This window comes from Henckelia pumila, chromosome 3 (assembly GCF_033568475.1).
Source record: "Henckelia pumila isolate YLH828 chromosome 3, ASM3356847v2, whole genome shotgun sequence".
In the NCBI taxonomy this organism is placed as follows: Eukaryota; Viridiplantae; Streptophyta; class Magnoliopsida; order Lamiales; family Gesneriaceae; genus Henckelia; species Henckelia pumila.
Window position 1 is genome coordinate 109111307 of NC_133122.1, and position 16583 is coordinate 109127889.

At 39.3% G+C, this 16583-nt stretch overlaps 1 long non-coding RNA gene across 1 annotated transcript; it reads left to right on the forward strand.

Moving 5' to 3' along the window:
* The first annotated feature begins 533 nt into the window (after nucleotides 1–533).
* On the forward strand, nucleotides 534–2038 carry LOC140893589 (uncharacterized). Its single transcript, XR_012153209.1, has 4 exons — nucleotides 534–663; nucleotides 1032–1094; nucleotides 1184–1226; nucleotides 1769–2038. It is a non-coding gene; the product is annotated as an uncharacterized lncRNA (long non-coding RNA).
* The last annotated feature ends 14545 nt before the right edge of the window (nucleotides 2039–16583 follow it).

A 16583-nucleotide genomic window follows, 5' to 3' on the forward strand; every position in this document is an offset into this window, starting at 1 on the left:
GCCGATCAGAAACACCATGGATAGGCAGCTAGGGCGCGCAGGCTAGGGTTATGGAAGAAGGCTCGGCTGGTCCATGCATGGTCATTGAACAGTGGGGCGTGGCCCAGGTTAGGAACGGCAGGACCCTGGGAAGGTCTTGCCGGCAGCGCTCCGGCCGGCCATGGCCGGAGCAAGGCGGCAGCAGCCCTGGAAGGGCTGCTGCTCGCGACCGAGGGGAAAAGGGAAAGGGGGGGATCGGGTTGGGCTATGGGTGGGGGTTGGGTTGTGTAACGCCCGAAAATATTTAATTTTAATCCGAGAATAATTAATTTGGGAATATTTGGAGTTTTGATTTAAATTCTAATATTCTTAAATTGATTAGGATTGAAATTGAATGAATGGAGGAATTAAGGACTGAATTGCAATTATTGCATAGTTGAGGGGCTAAAGTGCAAAATTGTGATTGTTAGTGGGACACTTGTTATTCCTAGGCTTAGTCACGTGTAATTATCTTACAATTCCATCAGATTCTTCAGCCCAAGGAAAGAAAAGAACCGAGAGCAACTTTCAAGAGATCTTCAAGCTTCATCTTCATCTTCAAATCCTTATATCTTGAGCTACGGTTATCCGAATTCGATTCCGAAAGATGTTTTGGAATCCTCTCGACAAGACCTTCGATTTGATGTAAGTTTTTCTGTCTTTAATGTTGGTTTGAGAATTCGAAATGGACAGGGATCAGAAGTTGGAATGAAGTTGATGGTTTTGATCTTCTAGCTTTGATGTTCTTGAAGTTTGGTTAAAGAGTGATGTGTATATCATGTCCTTATGATTTCCAGATATGTTTCGATTGATATATACTTGCTGATATGTTGAGTTGAGTTGTTGAACATCTGATATGAATGTTAGAAATGATTTAGAGTTGTTCGGGATCGCCGAAGTAATACCGAAATGCCGTCGAACTCTTGAATCGAAATGATTTGCTATTGTTCTTGGAATCTGAAGTTGTTGAACTATTAGCTGATGATTCCTTGTTTGTTATGCTATGATTTCAGTGTGTAAACAGGACAAGTGAACTCGAGAACGTTGAATTCGAAACCGATAGAAGAACACACAAGGTTGGTTGAGTTTCCTTTGAAGTTCTTGTGGAAGGTTGAGTTGATATTGAACAGAATTTGAGTTGTGTTTGGTAATTGATCTTGGACAGAATTGGACAAGCTCAAAGACATCCTAGACATCACATTTGAAAGGTAAAAGTGGACTACTATTTGATTGGGATTACAACTCGAGATGGTTTGTATCGAGTTCCCACAATTCACATACTTGTTTGCTTAAGTGCTCTTATGTGTTTTACCTTGATTACTTGGATAAGTCTTTGATATAATGAATGCTTTGATTATGATATATGTTGCATTCATCTTGATGACTTATTCCTTGAATTTGAAATGAACGGACACGTTCGAATAGACGATTTGAGGGATTGTATATGTATGGCCTGGGTGGTTGTTTTAGCCTAGTGTCTGAACTACATATATAATGGCTTCAAAGTCTAGAGGAGCAAGATAGTAGCCCCACCTCGATAGGGTGTGTCGGTGGATTAGCTATGATATCTTCTTCTCGGGATCCCAGTCGATGAATGACGAAATGAACCTTGTTTTGAAAGCATGCATTGTATTTACTTCTATATCATGATTGTGATATTGATTATGCATGTTTAGTTGCTTTTACTGGGAAATCTATTTCTCACCGGAGTTATCCGGCTATTGTTTTGTTGTATGTGTCATTGCAATAGGAGGAAGTGGAACCGGGCAAAGGCGGACTTAAAGAACAAGGGATGAAATCGATATAGCGTGAGGATCCGAGTTAGGAGTTATGTGTGCTGTCATGAAGTTTATTGAGTCTTAAACATGATCATGTTAGAAGATACTTGTACCAAGACTTGTAGATGATTGAGTTGTGGTTTTGTTGATGTTTATAGGATTGGAAATATGTTGTAAATCCTTGAATCAACATAAGGTGTCTTGAACTTGATATATGACAATGTTATTGCATGTTATGAGAATTATGATTATGTTGTAAAGCCTTGGAATGGTTTATTCCTAACAATTATAGCATGTTAGAATGCATGTTAGATGTTATGATTGATTAAACCATGTCTAGACTTTGGTAGGACATGATCTTGAATCAATCATAGGCATGATCTCGTTTTTGACAGCAGCTGAGCCATATTTTTTTCTGTTGGTTTGGCTGGCGCACGGGCGAGCTCCTGCTCGCGCGCGCGCGAGCCAAGCCAGGGGGCCTCGGTCCCATTGGCCGGCGCGCGCGCGAGGGGTGATGCCCGCGCGTGCGCAGAGCAATTTATTTTAAAAAAAAAAAAATTTTTTTTCTTTTGTTTAGACTTTTATTATTGTCTAACATGGTTTAATAATGATTAATGAGTTTAATGAGAGATTAGAACTCGGGTCATCACAACAGGTGGTATCAGAGCAAGACAATTCTGGACTTAGATAGACAATGAGTGGGGTAGATCGAGTCATCTGCTTTACTTATTTATGATCTATGCTATGATTTAATTACGTGATTGAATTACATGGTTTAAATGATAACATGATTTACTTTCAAGTAATTTATTACAGTATTGTATTTATTTTATTTGAAAGTATGAGTACTATAATTAACGACACATGTTTACTGGAATATCTGGAATGATTAGAGGCATGTGATCTGTTAATTATGATATGCTACCTGATTATCGGATTTGATTGGAAGCATGTCTTGTTGAGTACTTGTTCTTCGATTCTTTATTTACACCTGAATCAGAACCGAGTCTTGATCAGAGGTAAGATGATCAGAGGAGGACTGAGATAATTTAATGATTTGGTATCCTAACCATTTTGATAATCAGATATGTCTCGACGACCAGGAAGACCTTCTCTTCGACCACAGGTTCCTACTCTACCACAGGTTCCTATTCCTCTGCCAGAACAGACAGTTCATACTCCACCGACAGTTGTTACACCGATAGTGCCTCGAGCTACTGCAGTGCCGAGTAATGAACAGGGAAGTACGTCAAGAGATATGACTGATATGACAGCAACTCCTATGGAAACACTTCTGAAACGTTTCCAATTCTACAAGCCGCCTACTTTGAAAGGTACAGAAAATGCTGTTGAATGCGAGGGATGGCTTGATGATATGGAGATGCTATTTGATTCACTTGACTATGGGGATGAACGGAGAGTTAGATTGATTGGGCACCAGTTGCATGAAGTTGCGAAGAGCTGGTGGTTCACTACAAAAAGAGCTGTGGAGCGTAGAGGAACTGTACTGACTTGGAATGTCTTCAAAACTGAGTTCTACCAACGCTTCTTTCCTGTGTCTTACCGCAAGGATAAAGGGGCTGAGTTTGCAAATCTGAAACAGGGGAATTTGAATATCGAAGACTACGTTGCAAAATTCTCTACATTGCTACGTTTTGCTCCACATGTTGCTGACAGTGACGAGGCTATGGCTGATCAGTTTATCAATGGCCTGAGTCCGGATGTTTTTACACTGGTGAATACAAGGCGACCGAATACCTTTGCTGATGCCTTGAACAGTGCCAAGGGAGCGGAACCTGGTTTGATACAGCAGCGAGGAGCTTCGTATACCGCACAACCTCTGAGACAGTCACAACCTGCAGCTCCAACTCCGCAACAGTCTTTTCGATTTGAAGGTGGTAGTAGCAGTGGAAAGAAAGGGTTCTTGCAAGCAAGAGGAAAACAGTTTAAGAAGTCTGGGAGCAGTTCTTCGAGTTCCAGTGGTACGAAGCAGAAGTCAGGAGTGTTCTGCAACAGTTGTGGTGGAAATCATCCAACCGATCAGTGCCGAGGTGTATCTGGGAGGTGCCATATATTCCAACAGACGGGTCATTTTGCAAGGGTGTGTCCTCAGAGAAATACTGGACAGGCAAGAGGTGCATAGTCATCACGATCAGTGGCTCAACCTGGAAGATAGGCCTCTTCTGTTCATTCTTTCCAGCCAGCACATCCACAGCAGCAGACTCGACCAGGTGGAGGTCAGGCAGGCAATCAGCCTCAGAGACAGCAGGCTCATGTCTTTGCTTTGACTGAGGAGCAGGCACAGGGAGCACCTGATGATGTGATTGTAGGTAACTGTTCTATTTCTGGTTATTCTGCTTATGTGTTGTTTGATACCGGTGCATCCCATACGTTTCTATCTGCCAAATTTGTTGCATTGCATTCTTTGCCTGTTGAGTCATTACCAGTTGTAGTATCTGTTTCTTCTCCTTTGGGGAGGGGTCTTATCTCGATTCAGATAGTAAAGAATTGTGTACTACAGTATGAGGGTAATGAGATTGAGATCGATTGTTTTGTACTTGGTATGTCTGATTTTGATTGTATTATTGGGATTGATATGCTGAATAAGTACAGAGCTACCGTCGATTGCTTTCAGAAGGTAGTGAGATTCAGACCTGAGATGGCTGGAGAATGGAAATTCTATGGTAAGGGTTCACGTGCTAAGATTCCTCTTATTTCTGTATTATCTATGACCCGACTTTTGCAGAAAGGAGCAGAGGGATTTCTTGTTTATGCGGTGGATACGTTGAAAACTAGCCCGAACCTGGCTGACTTGCTAGTGGTTAGTGAATTTGCGGACGTCTTTCCGGATGAGATTCCAGGATTACCTCCGTATCGTGAGATTGACTTCAACATTGAACTGATGCCTGGAACTGCACCGATTTCGAAGGCACCATATCGAATGGCACCAGTGGAATTAAAAGAGTTGAAAGAACAGTTAGAAGATTTATTGGCCAAGGGATACATTCGACCCAGTGTTTCTCCTTGGGGTGCTCCAGTTCTGTTTGTCAGAAAGAAAGACGGATCAATGAGATTGTGTATTGATTACCGGCAACTGAACAAGGCTACGGTAAAGAACAAATACCCTTTGCCTCGTATTGATGATTTATTTGACCAGTTGCAGGGTTCTTCTGTGTATTCCAAGATTGATCTGAGATCTGGATACCATCAGCTGAGAGTTAGGGATTCTGATATTCCTAAGACTGCGTTCAGAACCAGGTATGGCCATTATGAGTTTATAGTTATGCCGTTTGGTTTGACGAATGCTCCAGCTGTATTCATGGCTTTGATGAACCGTGTGTTTCAGAAGTATCTCGATGATTTTGTAATTATCTTTATTGATGATATTCTGATATATTCCAAGAATCTGATTGATCATGCTGAACATCTGAGAACAGTTTTGAAAACCTTACGAGCCGAGAAATTGTATGCTAAACTTTCGAAATGTGAGTTTTGGCTGAAACAGGTTGTCTTTCTTGGACATATTATATCTGGAAATGGTATTTCTATGGATCCAAGTAAAGTAGAAGCAGTGATCAGTTGGTCAAGACCGACATCTGTTCCTGAGATCCGGAGTTTTATGGGATTGGCTGGGTATTATCGTCGATTTATCAAAGATTTTTCCAGTATTGCGAAGCCAATTACTCAGTTAACTCAGAAAAATGCTCCTTTTGTCTGGTCTGAAGCTTGTGAATCTAGTTTTCTTGAGTTGAAGACACGACTGACCAGTGCACCAGTCTTGACGATTCCTTCAGGTACTGGTGGTTTCACTGTTTACTGTGATGCATCTCATCGAGTATTAGGGTGTGTCTTGATGCAGCGAGGACATGTGATTGCTTATGCCTCAAGACAGTTGAAGTCTCACGAAACCAGATATCCGATTCATAATCTTGAATTGGCCGCCATTGTATTTGCTTTGAAGATTTGGCGACATTATCTGTACGGGGAGCAGTTTGAGATTTATTCTGATCACAAGAGTCTGAAGTATCTATTTTCACAGTCAGAATTGAATATGAGACAGCGGAGGTGGCTTGATTTGCTTAAAGACTTTGATTGTGAGATTAAGTACTATCCAGGGAAATCGAATGCGGCAGCAGATGCACTTAGTCGAAAGGTATGTTCTTTGTCCTTATCGACGATTGGTGTATCAAATTTGATTGAAGACTGTTGTCTGTCTGGGTTAGTATTTGATACGAATTATCAACCTCTTCGACTCTATCAAATGAAAGCTGAACCAGCTTTATTGGTAAGAATTCGAGATGCTCAGAAACTTGATCAGAATATACAGAATTCGATTGAGAAAGTCAGATCAGGGCATGTATCTGAATACCGGGTTCGAGATGATCTTCTTTATGTTCAAAATCGCCTTGTAGTGCCTGATATTTCTGATGTGCGCGCGAGCCAAGCCAGGGGGCCTCGGTCCCATTGGCCGGCGCGCGCGCGAGGGGTGATGCCCGCGCGTGCGCAGAGCAATTTATTTTTAAAAAAAAATTTTTTTTTCTTTTGTTTAGACTTTGATTATTGTCTAACATGGTTTAATAATGATTAATGAGATTAATGAGAGATTAGAACTCGGGTCATCACAGGTTGGGTCCTGGGGGTCTGGGTCGGGTCTAGGTCATAGTTGGTCGGGTCAGGTGGTCCGGGTCCGGGTTCGGGTTAGGTGGGCCGGGCTCGGGTATGTTAATTGTTAAGTATTTAATAGTTTAAGTGTATTTTGGGCTTCAATAATTAGTTAGAAAATTATTCGGGCCTCCAAATAATTTTATTTGGGACTTAAATAATTTATTTAAGTTAACCCAATGATTTTTATGGGCTTGGGAGCCCATGAATATTTTTGGGCCAGTCAATGTTTTTTTGGGACAGTCTAGAATTTTATTGGGTTTAATTAAGTTAAGGGGCTTAATATTTTATTTAGGTCCAGTTAAGTTTAATTAAGTTATTTGGGCTAAGATATGATTATTGGGATTTAATTTAAGTATAATGGGCTTAGAGTGAGTGACCAGCAGTCTGGACCAACCAATAAAAAAAAAATTTAACTAAGTCCGGAATATATATTTAATTATTTTATGCATAAAGTCTATTTTAAGTATAAGTATATTATATTATGAAAAATTAATTAAATATATATTACGGACATATTTTTTTAGTGCATGCATTCATGAAATAATTTTATGGCATGATTTGATGTTTAAGGTTGAGCAAGAAAATAATTTTATGTTGGAAGTTGAAGTAGTGTGACAATTTAAGGGGGCAAGTCCCCACATGTTAAGGGCAGTTTACTGTCAATTTAAGGGTAGTTTACTACCAGCAAGAGGTGATTCGTCACCGCCGCGTACGTTGGTTTTAAGAGACTGATCAGTCGAACCATTTAAGTTTAAGGTTACACTATGGATATGACCATGCGATGTTAGAAAAATGTTATGCTCAACAATGTTTATGTATGTATTATATGATTATATTTAAGATCAAGTTTAAGAAAGATTTTAAGTTATGATTCACGATTTTTAAGCATTCTCATTCATGTATATGTTATGTATTAGTATTTCAGTTATATAAATTATTTTTAATCCTTGTTATGTTAGCATGTTGGGCCTCTAGGCTCACTACACTTATATGGTGCAGGTGAGTACGTAGAGGAAGATGTAGTACCTACCGGCGGCGAGGACGTATGAGCGGACAGGCAGTGATCCCCCGCAGCCGTCGTTTGAGTCATTATGAATATTTTTAAGAATTTTAAACTCTGTTATTTATTTATTTCTTTTAAGTCTTTTCAGTGGCAAATTTTAACACTATTTTTATTAAGTAATTTATTGCATGCAAACTTTTAAGTTAATTATTTTGACAGTATTTTATTTAAGTTTGACTCAGATATTTAAGTATAAAATGTTGCATTTTATTTAAGTTATTTTTAAATCTGTTTATTGTTGTGCATATATGTATGGGCATGTATGTACATTTATTTCACTTAGGATATAAAAAAAAATATTTTTTCTACATATGTTATTGTAGAAAATTTGGTCGTTTCAATAAACATGTTGTAGCATATACGACGATAGCATATCTAAGACGGATCAAGAAAAGATCGTCGTTTGAACATGATTTCAATTTTGAAAGAATTTTCGAAATTCTGAATTTTTAGGGCTGATGATTTCGAGATTGTGCTGCTAATTTGGTGATGCTATCATGTTGAGATCATAGTATTGATGATATTCATGTGTTTAGAATTTCCGGTTTTGATCCGTTATGCCGTCGGTTTGAATTCCGGTCACGGGATCACATTATTAGATTGTTTGATCCTAAATAAGAATGAAATGATATTGAAAGCTCATCTTCAAGTATATATCAATGCATTTCAGATTTGAATTGCAACATATCGATTTCGAGTCGGCGAGCTCGAGAAGTTCGCCGTTGAACCGAGAAAGACTGAAAAAGGTGTGAAGCTAGTTTTTCTTGAATGATTGTAATGATTTGAGCAGATTTTGATAGAAGTTCTTTGATGTCCGTTGTCCAGACTTGGATCATCTAAACTCGAGATCGAAAGGTATGAATAGACATTAATAAGATGGGCAGAATAACTCGAGATTGTTTCTGATTATCGAGTTGCCTAAAATCACATAAATGCATGTTTAATATACGTTAATGTTTACGGTTACATAAATGGGATAGATTATTCAAGAAAGATATCTTCTTGAATTTCTAGCATATTTATGTAAATGTTTACTTGTCTTCTTTGATTTATATTATTTTCTGTATTGAACATGTTTTACGTATTCCATGTGATGCTTACAGATTTGTTGGTATCTTTGAGTGATTATATGATCATATGATTATATGATTGATGTGTTCAAGATGTTGTTTTAGCTTATGTATGATTTGATGCATCCAGATTATGTTGCATTCATCTTGAACTCTAGCCTGAAAAGCACAGAGGGTTGAAAGGCCTAGAGTGCAGATGACGTTTGGAGAACTGTAGTTGAGTGGCATGGAATGTACATTTACTTCCAAAGTCAGATGACTCATGGCACGAAATATAAATTTATTTCCAGAGCTAGATGACTCACTATAGTTGCACCAAAGTAAGGGGAATTGAGATATTTAAAACCACCTCGATTGGGAGAGTCGGTGGTCGGTTAAATATTTTATTTCCCGGGATCCCAGAACTACGATTTATTGATATTAGATTTGATAGCCTATTCCTTGACACATGCATTGCATTTATGCATTAACCTAGAGATTTCTATGGTTTAGAATATGCGTTTATATATGCTAGCATATTATTATATTCCATTCAAGATGTGAATGTGTTTATATGCTTGGTATGAGATTACCTTAGATGAATAGTTATGCTTTAAGAATTTAAGGGTCGACTATGATTCTATGATTTACATGTTATTACATGTTTTATGATTGTAGATTATTATGGCATATAGATTCAATATGCTTTAATTATGTATATACATGTTATTCATACTGAGATTTATTCTCACCGGAGTTATCCGGCTGTTGCTTTGTTTGTATGTGTGCATTGCACCAAGTTGGGGCATATGAAAGAGTGGGTGCCCGGTGTGCCATCTTGTGGCTAAGGGCTTTGATGGCTCTTTGTATAAACAATCTTTTGTTTAATATAATTTACACTTTTATTAATGGCAATGACTTTATCTTTCTTCATATTGTTATATTGTGATATACTATTGTTGTTTTGATAAAGACCTTGAATATACTATAGTGTGTGTAAGATGTGGTAGTACATGGGGATGACTATCATGAAACACATCTTATAGTCACTGTATATTCTAAATGGTTCCTAGTCGATTGAGGCGTCCGTTAATAAGGATAAGGATCACTCGAGATTGAGACTAGCATTTGCGATGCCGAGTACCACGTTTCATTGGTATGGAACATAGAGATGTTCAAAGCATGCAAATGGATATTCATACGATGAATGATCGAACTACCCTATCCGGACTTTCCAAGTGGTTATCACTTATCGAGTGGATGAAGTCCGCGGTTTTGGTTGTACACCATTAGTCCTTACTACTTGAAACATCTTTGAGACTCTATATGCTAGTACTGTGCTTTGACTCGTTTACCGACTCTATTGGGGTCATCAGGTGTCGGAATTGGGTACAGTTACAACACATATATGAGTCGATGCTTTGTTGTCAAGGATTCACCACATACTTGCAAGTGTGGATATCCTATGCAATCTGAGTAGATATTAGTGTGACGAATCTCTGGCCAGAGTACATGATGTGTTTTAAGAAATGGTTTCCTAGTAGCACATGCGATGTCACTATTTGATCTTCAAGATGTATTTCATAGTTATCGAATCTCGAACGACTCTCGATTTACCAATGGTTGTTGATTTGATCGGGATATATGGATGAAGGGACCGTACTGTACGCTGACCAAAATCTATTGGTTCTTGCAGGCACTATCAGTGATACCTAGGGAATCATGGGGCGATGTTGCTAGGCTCTCTTACCATGATTCGATGGGCAAGTCGGAAATTGTTGTTTCGAGTCACAAGGAGTTGTGAGCCCACGGCTAGCTGTATCCCTGAACCATTGAGGGTCACACAGAGTAATGGATTTTTAATCCCCGTTGAGATAGTTAAATTTAAAGAGTTAAATTTAATGAACAAAGAAGTGGGACTTCTTATTTAAGAGTAGAGAAGTAAGATTTCCTAAAATGACATAGGGATGGGCATTTTTGGAAATCACTGAATTCGGATTCATAAAAATTTATCTTGACTTTAAAAGATGCAGAAATGGTTTCTGTGCACATTGGTGAAATTGGTTTATCAATCTGAGTCACGATGAATTTTATATTAATTTCTGAACATGCGGGCTTTGCTTGTCAGGCTTGAACTTATGACTAATGGGCCCTAAGCTGTTAGCAGCCCACATTATAAATAAGTTATTGCAGTACAAAAATTATACAACAGAGGTCACAATTTTCAAAAACCTAGTTGTTTTTCTCTCTAAAGTGGCCGCCCCCTCCCTCTCTCTGTCGGGAAAATCCAGCCTGTGAATTTTGAATTTGCAGTCTGGTTTAACGGATCAAATTCGTTAATTCTCTTCGTAGAAACTTCTGATAGATTTTCTGTTGGAAAACAGGGCTCTCAGATCAATCACGATTGATACCCGGTGCAGCGGAAGTTTAAAATTTTTATCATGGAACAATTCCATGGTGTGGGTATCAACCATTCAACGATTAAATTATTGTGTGTGTAAAATTCAAATAACAATTAATTAAATTTTACCTTCAATCTCGAAGCGAGATTAATGGACACCACACAGATTTCTCTGCGCTTCTTGTATCTCCCAGGAACTGATGAACTCCTTCAATCAGGTCCACGAATGGGGTTTAAATCCCTCTGATAGATTGCACTAGAAAATCTATCAGAAGTTTTCTGCGAAGAGATTAAACGAATCTGATTCGTTATTCCTGACTGCGATTCAAAATCACAGACCGAAATTTCTCGGGCAGAGGTAGGGAGGGGTCGGCCGATTGCTTTTTGAGAGAGAGGAGGGTTCGAAATTTCTGTCTCAAAAATAATGACCTGTTGTGTCTAATTTCTGTACTGCAATAACTTATTTATAATGCAGGCCACTAACACCTTAGGGCCCATTAGTCATAAGTTGAGGCCCGACAAGCAAAGCCCGCTCGTTCAGAAATTAATATAAAATTCATCGTGACTCCGATTGATAAACCGATTTTACCAATGTGCACAGAAACCATTTCTGCACATTTTAAAGTCAAAATAAATTTTCCTGAATCCGAATTCAGTGGTTTCCTAAAATGTCCATCCCTATGTCATTTTAGGAAATCCTACTCCCTTACTCTTATTTAAGAAGTCCAACCCCTTAGTTCATTAAATTTAACTCTTTAAATTTAACTATCTCAACGGGGATTAAAACTCCATTACACTGTGTGACCCTCAATGGTTCAGGGATACAGCTAGCCGTGGGCTCACAACTCCTTGTGACTCGGAACAACACTTTCCGACTTGCCCAACGAATCATGGTAAAGCGCCTAGCAACATCGCCCCATGATTCCCTAGGTATCACTGATAGTGCCTACAAGAACCAGTAGATTTTGGTTAGCGTACAGTACGGTCCCTTCATCCAAATATCCCGATCGAATCAACAACCATTGGTATATCGAGAGTCGCTCAAGATTCGATAACTATGCAATACATCTTGAAGATCAAATTAGTGACATCGCATGTGCTACTAAGAAACCATTTCTTAAATCACATCAAGTACTCTGGCCAGAGATTTGTCACACTAATATCTCCTCAAATCGCATAGGATATCCACACTCGCAAGTATGTGGTGAATCCTTGACAACAATGCATTGACTCCTATATGTGTCGTAACTGTACCCAATCTCGACACCTGATGACCCCCATAGAGTCGGTAAGCGAGTCAAAGCACAGCACTAGCATATAGTGTCTCCATGATGTTTCAAGTCGTAAGGACTAATGGTGTACAACCAAAACCGCGGACTTTATCCACTCAATAAGTGATAACCACTTGGAAAGTCCGGATAGGGTAGTTCGATTATTCATCCTATGAATATCCATTTGCATGCTTCGAACATCTCCATGTTCCCTACCAATGAAACGTGGTACTCCGCATCGCAAATGCTAGTCTCAAACTCGAGCGATCCTTATCCTTATTATCGGACGGCTCAATCGACTAGGAACGGTTTTTAGAATATACAGTGACTATAAGATGTATTTCATGATAGACATCTCCATGTTCTACCACATCTTACATACACTATAGTATATTCAAGGTCTTTATCAAAACAACAATAGTATATCACAATATAACAATATGAAGTAATATAAAGTCATTGCCATAAAAGTGTAAATAATATTAAACAAAAGATTGTTTATACAAAGAGTCATCAAAGCCCATAGCCACACAGTTGGCTCACTGGGCACCCACTCTTACAATCTCCCACTTGCCCTATAGCCAACTAGTCATACTACGTAGACCCATTGCTTCGCGATGTTTGTCAAACAATGGTCCTGGCAAGGGCTTAGTAAGCGGATCAGCGATATTGTCTGCAGAGGCCACTCGTTCGACAATGATGTCTCCTCTTTCCACAATCTCCCGGATTATGTGGTATTTCCTCAGTACGTGTTTGGATCTTTGATGAGACCTTGGTTCCTTTGCTTGAGCAACGGCACCCGTGTTGTCACAGTACACCGGGACTGGACCAACAAATTCAGGAATGACGCCCAACTCTTGGACGAACTTCCTCATCCAAACGGCCTCTTTAGCAGCAGCTGATGCTGCAATGTATTCAGCCTCAGTGGTGGAATCCGCTGTGGTGTCCTGCTTGGAACTCTTCCAAGAGACAGCACCGCCATTGAGCATGAACACAAAACCAGAGGTTGACTTCGAGTCATTCACATCACTTTGGAAGCTAGAGTCGGTATAGCCTTCCAATTTGAGTTCTCGTCCTCCATAAACCATGAACATATTCTTAGTCCTTCGCAAGTACTTAAGAATGTCCTTCACGGCTTTCCAATGCATTTGACCAGGATTAGACTGATATCTGCTCGTGACACTCAGAGCAAATGCTACATCCGGTCTGGTAGATATCATCCCATACATGATACTACCTATAGCTGACGCATATGGTACATGTGTCATATTCTCTATCTCTTCATCAGTCTTGGGACACATAGACTTGGATAGAGAAACTCCATGACACATGGGTAGATGTCCTCTTTTGGACCCATCCATTGAAAACCGTTTCAATATGGTATCGATGTAGGTTGATTGAGTGAGTCCTATCATTCTCTTAGACCTATCTCTATAGATCTGTATCCCAAGAATGTAGGATGCCTCTCCCAAATCCTTCATCGAAAATCTACCTGATAACCATATCTTTGTTGACTGCAACATCCCTACATCATTCCCAATGAGTAGGATGTCATCAACATAAAGTACTAAGAATGTCACCGCATCCTTAACTACTTTCTTGTACACGCAAGGTTCCTCCGGGTTCTTGATGAAACCAAAATCTTTTATTGTTTCATCAAATTTCTGGTTCCAACTTCTTGATGCTTGTTTTAGACCATAAATTGATCTCTGAAGCTTGCATACCTTATGCTCGCTTCCTATGGATGTGTACCCCTCAGGCTGCTTCATATAGATTTCCTCCTTAATGTCTCCATTAAGAAAAGCAGTCTTCACATCCATTTTCCATATCTCATAGTCATACCATGCAGCTATGGCAATTAGGATTCTTATGGACTTGAACATTGCAACTGGTGAAAAGGTTTCGTCATAGTCAACTCCTTGCCTTTGAGTATAACCTTTAGCCACCAATCGCGCCTTGTAGGTCAATACCTTACCATCAGGCCCAAGCTTTCTTTTGTAGATCCATTTACACCCTATCGGAACAATTCCATCGGGAGGATCTACTAAAGACCAAACTTGGTTTGTATGCATCGAATCCAATTCTGACTGCATAGCTTCAAGCCATAAATTCGAATCCGCATCAGAAATTGCTTCCTTGAAGTTTCTTGGATCACATCCAATGTCGGGTTCATCTTGATCCCCTTCAAGAAGAAGACCATATCGAACTGGAGGTCTAGAAGTCCTTTCGGATCTTCTAGGTGCAGGCGTGTCCAGCAATGGTTCCTGAGGTGTAGGATCGTTATTTTGTATTTCGGGTTCTTCTCGAACTTCTTCGAGTTCCATCATCTCGCCTTTCTTATCCAATAAGAATTCCTTCTCCAAGAAGGTGGCATTCCTAGAAACAAACACCTTTGTTTCAGCAGGATAATAGAAATAATATCCGATTGAATTCTTCGGATACCCTACAAAATAACATAAGCTGGATCGACTATCCAACTTATCTCCCACTGTCCGCTTCACGTAAGCAGGACATCCCCAAATCCTCAAGTACGAATACTTAGGAGCTTTGCCATTCCATAACTCGTATGGTGTTTTGTCCACTGCTTTAGTGTGGACGTTGTTCAACAACAATACCGCCGTTTCAAGCGCATAGCCCCAAAACGAAGGTGGAAGCTCAGTGAAGCTCATCATAGATCGAACCATGTCCAACAAAGTTCGATTACGACGCTCCGATACACCATTAAGCTGTGGTGTCATAGGAGGAGTCCACTGAGTGAGAATCCCATTCTCTTTCAGATAGTCCAAAAACTCGGTACTCAAGTATTCTCCACCTCGATCCGATCGAAGTGCTTTAATACTTTTACCTAGCTTGTTTTCTACTTCAGCCCTGAATTCTTTGAACTTTTCAAATGCTTCAGACTTATATTTCATTAAATATAAATACCCATACCTTGAATAATCATCAGTAAAGGTAATGAAGTAGGTGTGGCCATGTTGAGTCCCTACTCTAAATGGACCACAAACATCTGTATGGATCAAATCCAACAGATTCTGACTACGCTCAGGTTTCCCCTTAAAAGGAGATTTAGTCATTTTTCCTTTTAGGCAGGATTCACAAGTAGGTAGAGAATTAATATCAGACATATCAAACATGCCCTCTCCCACTAGCTTGTTCATCCTCCTTGAGGAAATATGACCTAGCCTAGCATGCCAAAGGTTTGCCGGGTTTTGACTATCGATTTTCCTTTTGTTTGTTGTCGCCGGTTTATCAACATAATTCACTGGAACGTCTTTTAGTTTTAAGTTGTATAGATCGTTTTCAAGTTGTCCATTTCCAATTAAACATTCATTCTTGTAAATATTGCAAATCCCATTCACAAAATTGCAAGAATAACCATCTCTATCAAGCATAGAAATAGAAATAATGTTTTTAATTAAATCTGGCACAAATAAAACATCTCTTAACAATAATTTAAACCGTTCTGCAAAGTCAAACAAACATCTCCAATGGCCGTAGCTTCAACTCTGGAACCATTCCCGAGCCTCAGCTGGGTCTCACCCATTCTAAGCCTGCGACTTCTTGTCATCACCTGCAAATCATTGCAAATGTGAGATCCACATCCGGTATCCAATACCCAAGAAGTTGTATTAAGTGACATGTTTATTTCAATATAGAACATACCCTTTGCAGTTCCCAACTGCTCAAGATATTCCTTGCAGTTGCGCTTCCAATGACCCGGCTTCTTGCAGTAATGGCAAACATCCTTGGATTTTCCATTGTTTGAAGCCTTTGTCTTTTGCTTCTTCTCGGGCTCGACTTTCTTGGGTGGGGTAGAACGTTTCTTACCCTTTGTACTTGGCCCCTTCTTAGCAGAAGAAGAGGAGCCCACCAAGAAAACCGGTTTATCCTTCTTTAAAGTGGATTCATATGTTACAAGCATATTGACCATCTCTTCAAGGGAGGCCTTTATCTTGTTCATATTGAAATTCACCACAAATCCGTCAAACGAAGAAGGAAGAGATAGAAGTAGTAAGTCCACGTTGAGTTCATGCTCCAACACCAAATCAAGGGTTACCAACTTCTATATGAGCCAAATCAGAAGTACTAAATGTGATGTCACCATCGCTTACGCCGAAAAATAAAAAGTGGAAACAAGAAAAAAAAAAAAAGAAAAAAAAGGCAAATAGGTAAAAATATATATAGAATCAAAAATATAAAATTATCTTAAATTTTATACGGTTAAAATCGTTATTTTAAACAAAATAATTTATGATACATACTTTCTCAAATGGGTTAATGCGATATTAAATACATTTACAATGTACAACATGTGTTGTTGGAAAGAATTAGGCATGG